This window comes from Macrobrachium nipponense, chromosome 43 (assembly GCF_015104395.2).
Source record: "Macrobrachium nipponense isolate FS-2020 chromosome 43, ASM1510439v2, whole genome shotgun sequence".
Taxonomy (NCBI): domain Eukaryota; kingdom Metazoa; phylum Arthropoda; class Malacostraca; order Decapoda; family Palaemonidae; genus Macrobrachium; species Macrobrachium nipponense.
The window spans coordinates 41926111-41933610 of NC_061104.1; positions in this window are offsets into that span (position 1 = coordinate 41926111).

Consider the following 7500-nt stretch of genomic DNA (forward strand, 5'->3'; position numbering starts at 1 on the left):
TAAATTATTTGCACATGAATGGGTACATAAATGTTCATTTTAATACATACATAAGTATGAACGTACTTGTGCAAATAACCCCCATCAATAGGCGACGAAACCAGCACGACTCTTTAATATATAATATATATATATATGTATATATATATTATATATATAATTATATAATATATATAATATATATAATACATATATACGTAAATTTAATATATTTTATATATATTATAATATAATATATATATATATATATATATGTATTACACGTATTATTATATGGATATATATATATATATATATATATATCATATATATATATATATATGTGTGTATATATATAAATATATATATGTATATATATATATATATATATATATATTATATGCTTCTATTTCAGATTCCTTATTTAGTTTAGAGTAATAGGATGTTTTAAAATGTATGTTCAGATTCGCACAATGTAATGTAAAAGAATATAACGTAGAATGTGAAAAAGAGAGAGAGATTAGCATTGTCCGTTCCAAGCTAGAAATTGTTTTCATAACTTGACATCGCCCCAAGATAAAGATGAACTCGAAGCCTCCGTTTTGTTTTCATAACATGTCAGTCTTACTCGCTCGAGTCTGTTTCGGACGAGTACGTCTTTGTTGAGCATACAACGTATAGGACTGGTTTCAAACGTGTGTCTTTGCCGAAAAATCACGTGGAAGGGTTGCCCCATCTTTCTTAAGAATATATAATATATTATACATACGAAATAATTCCTTTTCTACGAAGGAGTATATATATATATATATATATATATATATATATATATATATATATATATACTATATACATATATATATATATATATATATATATATATATATATATATATATATATTATATATGTATATGAAATATATATATATATATATATATATATATATATATATATATATATATATATATTTATATATATATATATGTGTGTGTGTGTGTATATATAATATCAATATATATATATTATAGTATAAATATAGATTATTATCAATATAATATATGAATATATAAACAATAATATATATATATATATTATATATATGTATATAGTATTTTATATAGTTATTTCTATATATTTATTATAATATTATATAAATAATAGTATATATAGATATATATATAAACTATAGTACGATCAGGGAAGTTGGGATAGGAGGCGATGGCAATTTAACCTTGTAATTGGGTATTTTTACAACCTATCCCACTCCCAGAATAAGGCAAAGAACGCGTATTAAAAAAAAAAAAAAGAGAGAAAAAAAAAAACAGAGGCTCGCGGCGGCAACAGCAGCAGCAGCAGCATCTCCCTTATGGAAAGCGATGGTGGTGGGCCAGCCACGGATCTCGCTTCCAATTATTGGGATGCCATCTCCCGTAATATAACCCTCCCGGGAGCTTTCATGATAGCGCGCATCCATCATGATGCAATATGGCGGTCCATTATTACATTAGCTTTTTTTTTTTTTTTTTTTTTTTTAAATCATAGGCATTTCTTCGCGTACCCGAACGTCAGTATAATTCTACGCTTTATGATCTATTCGATTATTTTCTTTCGGTTATCGTGATCTTTAAGGAAGCATCACCATAAAATAAAATATATTTGTTATCAATATTGTAATTTATGTTCATGATCATGGACTCGTATGAAGAAGCCAGAGATTAATTGACTGATTTATGGCTGCTGAAACTGGCCTCGCAACATCTAGGTTATTGACGTCATAATAAAACTAAATAGGAAACTAAAACTTAACCAAATACATAAATCTAAAAGGAGTTTCATATATCTATCTATCTATCTATCTATCTATCTATCTATCTATCTATCTATATATATATATATATATATATATATTATATATATATATATATATATACTATATATATATCACATCTGGTCGTATATACTACTGTATATGTAGGTATATGATTTAAATTAGTTAATGAGTCCTGCCTCCATAAAAAGGATACATAACTTCTCTATATCAAAATCCTCCCAGAGATTCGTAGCAAGGTTAAAATGTATCGTTAAGTGCCATTATATTAACAAAGTCTGTAAATCAGTTCATATGTTATTTGCACTGTTCAAACTGGCCACGCATTCACATGGAAATCGCCTTTGTTATCTTACACAGCCTAATAATCACTATACATTCAAATATCATACTTATCTTGTTACTCATGTAACCCAACCTTTAAAAAGGACGGGAATATGAAACGAGGTAAAGACAAAAACTTGCAAACGGTTTTGTCGATGACATCGACAGGGTAATACATACACACACACACACACACACACACACACACACACACACACACACACATATATATATATCTATTATATATATATATATATATATATATATATATAACTGTATGTGCAAATAAACATATATAATATAATACACATAAGTAAAATCATACCATGGTGATAATAAACGTTAATCACAGACGCAGGAACTGGTAAATATCCCGAGCGCCGAGCAAACAAACAGCAACAACAACAACAACAACAACAACACCCGGACTGGAAGGTTTGTGATGAAGGCACAGGATATGAACACTGAATGCACCCAGAAGGAAGAAGGCATTCGGCGTTATTTGGTAACCTGGAGAAAATCGATGAAGTTTCTATAAAGAGGAGCAGATTAGCGCGGATATTAGGTCTAGTGGAAACGTGAAGACAGGAACTTGTTGACAAAACAGACGTCGTTACCAATATATATATATATATATATATATATATATATATATATATATATATATATATATACTACACACACACACACACACACACACACACACACTATATATATATATATATATTATATATATATATATATATATATATATATATATATAAGAAGTTGATTGGGGATCCAAAAGCGTAAAAAAGGTTGATGAGAGGGCATGAGGAAAAAAAAGGTTGATGAGAGGCATGAGGAAAAAAGGTTGATGAGAGGGCATGAGGAAAAAAAGTTGATGAGAGGGCATGAGGAAAAAAAAGGTTGATGAGAGGCATGAGGTTGGAAAAAAGGTTGATGAAGAGGGGCATGAGGCAAAAAAGGTTGATGAGAGGGCATTGAGGGAAAAATCGTTGATGAGAGGGCATGAGGGAAAAAAGGTTGATGAGAGGGCATGAGGAAAAAAAGGATGTTGAGAGGGCATGAGGGAAAAAAGGTTGATGAGAGGCGATGAGGAAAAACAGGTTGATGAGAGGGCATGAGGAAAAAAAGGATGATGAGAGGGCATGAGGAAAAAAAGGATGATGAGAGGGCGTGAGGAAAAACAGGTTGATGAGAGGCATGAGGAAAAAAAAGGATGATGAGAGGGCATGAGGAAAAAAAAAAAAAAGGATGATGATAGGGCATGAGGAAAAACAGGTTGATGAGAGGGCATGAGGAAAAAAAGGATTGGTGAGACGGGCATGAGGAAAAAAAGGATGGATGAGATGCATGTTATAATTTGTCGAGGGCATGAGGAAAAAAGGTTGATAAGAGAGGGCACGAGGAAAAAGAGGTTGACGAGAGAAGCCAAAGCAACCAAAACCGGGGGGGGGGGGGGGGGGGGGGGGGGGGGGGCGAGATGAGAGAGCCAATGCAAAAAAAAAAAAAAAAAAAAAAAAAAGTTGATGAGAGTCAAAAGCAAACACAATAGAAAAAAAAGGTTGATGAAAGAGCCAAAACCAACCAAAAAAAAAAAAACCAAAAAAAAAAAAAGGAGGGGGGGGGGGGGGATGATGAGTAAGAAAAAAAAAGGATGATAGAACCGAAAGAAACTCCCTTCAAACGAACGTTGATGACAGCCAAAAAAAAAAAAAAAAAAAAAGGTTGATGAGAGAAACAAAAGCAATCGAAAAAAAAAATGCAAAAAAACAAAAAAGTTGATGAGATGATGAAAAGCAACAACAAAAAAAAGGTTGATGAGCAAAATAAAAAAATAAAAAGTTGATGAGAGAGAGCCAACAGCAACCACTCCCCCTACAAAAAAGCCTTAGGGGAAAAGGTAACGAAAATAATAGAGATGGAAAATATAAAACAAAAAATAAAGGCTGATGAGAAAGGAGACGATAAAATTCTAAAAAAAGTTAATGAAAGCAAAATTCAGTAAAAAAAAAAAAAAAAAGGGGGGGGGGGTGGGGGGGGGGCGGGGTGGCTGATCAGAATGGAAAAAAATTACAGAGGGTACATGTAATATTTTACGTTTACGGAAAAGGCTAAAACATGGGAAAAGATTCAAAAACAACATATCAATAAAAAAAAAATTAATGAGAACCCCCAAGGGAAAAAAAAACAATTTGGAATCCAAAATCACAAACGAAAAAATCAAAAGCAGCCGTTACGAAAACATACCAAGAAATCATTAAAACTGATTTCAGTTCACAGACAGATAAAGAAACTTTGCAAATGCCGGTTGACGAGAATCGCCCGATTGCCGAAGACACCTATAGTCTTCTTTTCATTAGTGACAGTTGTTGCCTAACTTACTCATCTTACTTAAGAGTTGCCTTACATGATTAGTCTGTCCAAAGAAATCACAGTTGCTTACTTTACTACTTGATAAGCAGAAAACGCGCCGTTAAGATCATCGGCTGAACGATGAAGAACTATTCTGAGTTTAAGAACTACAAATATCTCATCTCTGAGGGGATTATGAACGAATGGAGATTTATAAAAAGAAAAAAAAAAAAAAGTCTCAAAGCAAATATAAGTACATTTGTGTACCAATCAATATTTCTACAAAGTTGAAATGGGGGTGACTGGAAATATTATTAAGTTAGAAGTCCAGTTTCAAACATGAACAGGAAAGATTATCAAGTTAGAAATCCGGTTTCAAAACATGAACTGGAAAGATAGTCAAGTTAGAATTCCAGTTTCAAAGCATGAACAGGAAAGATAGTCAAGTTAGAATTCCAGTTTCAAAGCATGAACTGGAAAGATAGTCAAGTTAGAAATCCGGTTTCAAAACATGAACAGGAAAGATAATCAAGTTAGAAATCCGGTTTCAAAGCATGAACAGGAAAGATAGTCAAGTTAGAATTCCAGTTTCAAAGCAGGAAATGGAAAGATAGTCAAGTTAGAATTCCAGTTTCAAAACATGAACAGGAAAGATAGTCAAGTTAGAAATCCGTTTCAATCCATGAACTGGAAAGATAATCAAGTTAGAAGTCCAGTTTCAAAACATGACCTAGAAAGATAATCAAGTTAGAATTCCAGTTTCAAAGCATGAACTGGAAAGGTTGTCAAGTTAGACATCCAGGTTCACAACATGATCTGGAAAGATAATCAAGTTAAAAATCTAGTTTCACAGCATGAACTGAAGGACCTTTCAATGCGAAACTCCTGTTTCAAAAGAGGTGAACATATATTATGTAAAATAAGTCACAAAAACGTTTTAAAATGGACGAACAGGAAGAAATTAATTAAGAAACCCGAAAAGAGCGCAGAAGAAAGCATTGAGTAAGAACACCGTTTCAAAAGTGGTGAAGAGAAACTCTTGAGTAAGAGCAACCCTTTTCAGAAGAGGCCGCTTCGAAATGGGTGAGGAAGAGTGACTTCGACAAGCAGGAGCCTTGGCAGTTTTGGGGGTTAATGAGTTTCTCATAACTTATATGATACTCTTCCGCTGCTGAAGGCATCATTGTTTTCATCGACATGATGCTTAATTAAACTTTCAGAGAGAGAGAGAGAGAGAGAGAGAGAGAGAGAGAGAGAGAGAGACGAGAGAGGAGAGAGAGAGATCGAGTGAGATGAGAGACATGAGTGAGAGAGAGAGAGAGAGAATCATTCACACTCCGCAACATTCCAGTTTTATTATCTCCACCACCTATAAACCAAGGCATAACATTTCAAGTAAAAACCTCACACAATATTGAGTTTCCTCCCCCCTGTTGGCTTGTATGTAGCTCCGTGCACCAAGTCTCACTTGAATATTTTCCATCGAAAACATACGGAGATGACAACGCCATAGTGAGTGCGAAATAAAAATAGAAACATACTCTTAATTAGCGATTTTAAGCATAAACAATCAATAACAATAGATACACGTATACGAATGAACCGATTTAATGTAAAACAAATATTGAATTATATAAAACAAGTAAAAAATGCGCCGAAGTTTCTTCTGAGCAATCTAGTTTTCTGTAATGTATGATGGTGTATGAGCCGTGGCCCATGAACCTGTCAGCCACGGCCCGATGGTGGCCTGACCTATAGCGTTGCCAGACGCACGATTATGGCTATCGTTAACCTTCAATAAAATAAAAACAAGTAAGGCTAGAGAGCTGCAATTTATTATGTTTGATGATTGGAGGGTGGATGATCAACATACCAATTTGCAGCCCTCTAGCCTCAGCAGTTTTTAAGATGTGAAGGCGGACAGAAAAATGCGGACGGACAGACAAATAGCCATCTCTATAGTTTTCTTTTTGCAGAAAACAAAAAATTGACAGAAAACCGAACATAACTGCAAAAGACTGAATCGCTGTAGAACAAATAATGAAATATATACATATATAAAAAAAATTACATAAGGAAAAAATACAACTCAATCCTGTTCGAAAAATCTCATAACACCACAAACGGCCAAACTGTAAGTCACCTGCTACAATATTCGAGTCCGGATTCAGATCATCATCGTTTGACGGACTGGCCTCTGGCAAACATCCAGACACAGAGCAACAGCACGATGTAATGATAATTTTTTTGCCATCGGTGCTTATCCGAACCCGGATCTTCATCGCAATATGAGATATTGCAAATCTAACCTCCTCCTCCTCCTCCCCACCACCCAGTATCAATTTACCCGTCAGATATCTGCCAACATTCCTCATAAGGAATTGATACTTTTTAATACTTCAATCTTGGGTCGAAGGATTCATGATGCCAATTGGACTTACAAATAATGAAATTAAAAAATCACGCTATGCGTAAGATTGGTCTCCGATCTATGGCTTTTCTTGGAGCAACATCACAGAGCAAGACTTAGTATTCGTTTTCCATTTAATTTTGTTTATGCAAACAGACAGACAGACAGACGCTAAAAACAAATATCCCCTCTTTTGAGACCTAAAAAACCTACATTAACTTAAAGTACTTCCCATACGGAAAACTGAAAAAAAAATTAAGCAACATTGCTTTGGATGACCTATTTTTCCCATGGTAAGTTACCCATTATGTCTCCTTGCAAGTAATTCAGTTTTCCTGCCATTTATACCCGACTTTCAGCATCTTCTCGGAGCATATGCACTCATTCCCTACAATCTTTTCTCTGCCCTTCATGAATTCTAGCGGTCCTTTGATTCGTCACCTTCCTCCAAAAATAGATTCACCGAATTTCCCTAAACTGAACTTACTCACAATGCTCCTTCCAGGCCCTCTTCAGGCCTTCCTCCAAGACGGGCGCGAACCATCTACCGCCACGAAAACAAAGAGCGCCACTCTTTTGAATAATACAACGAGCCTCCTC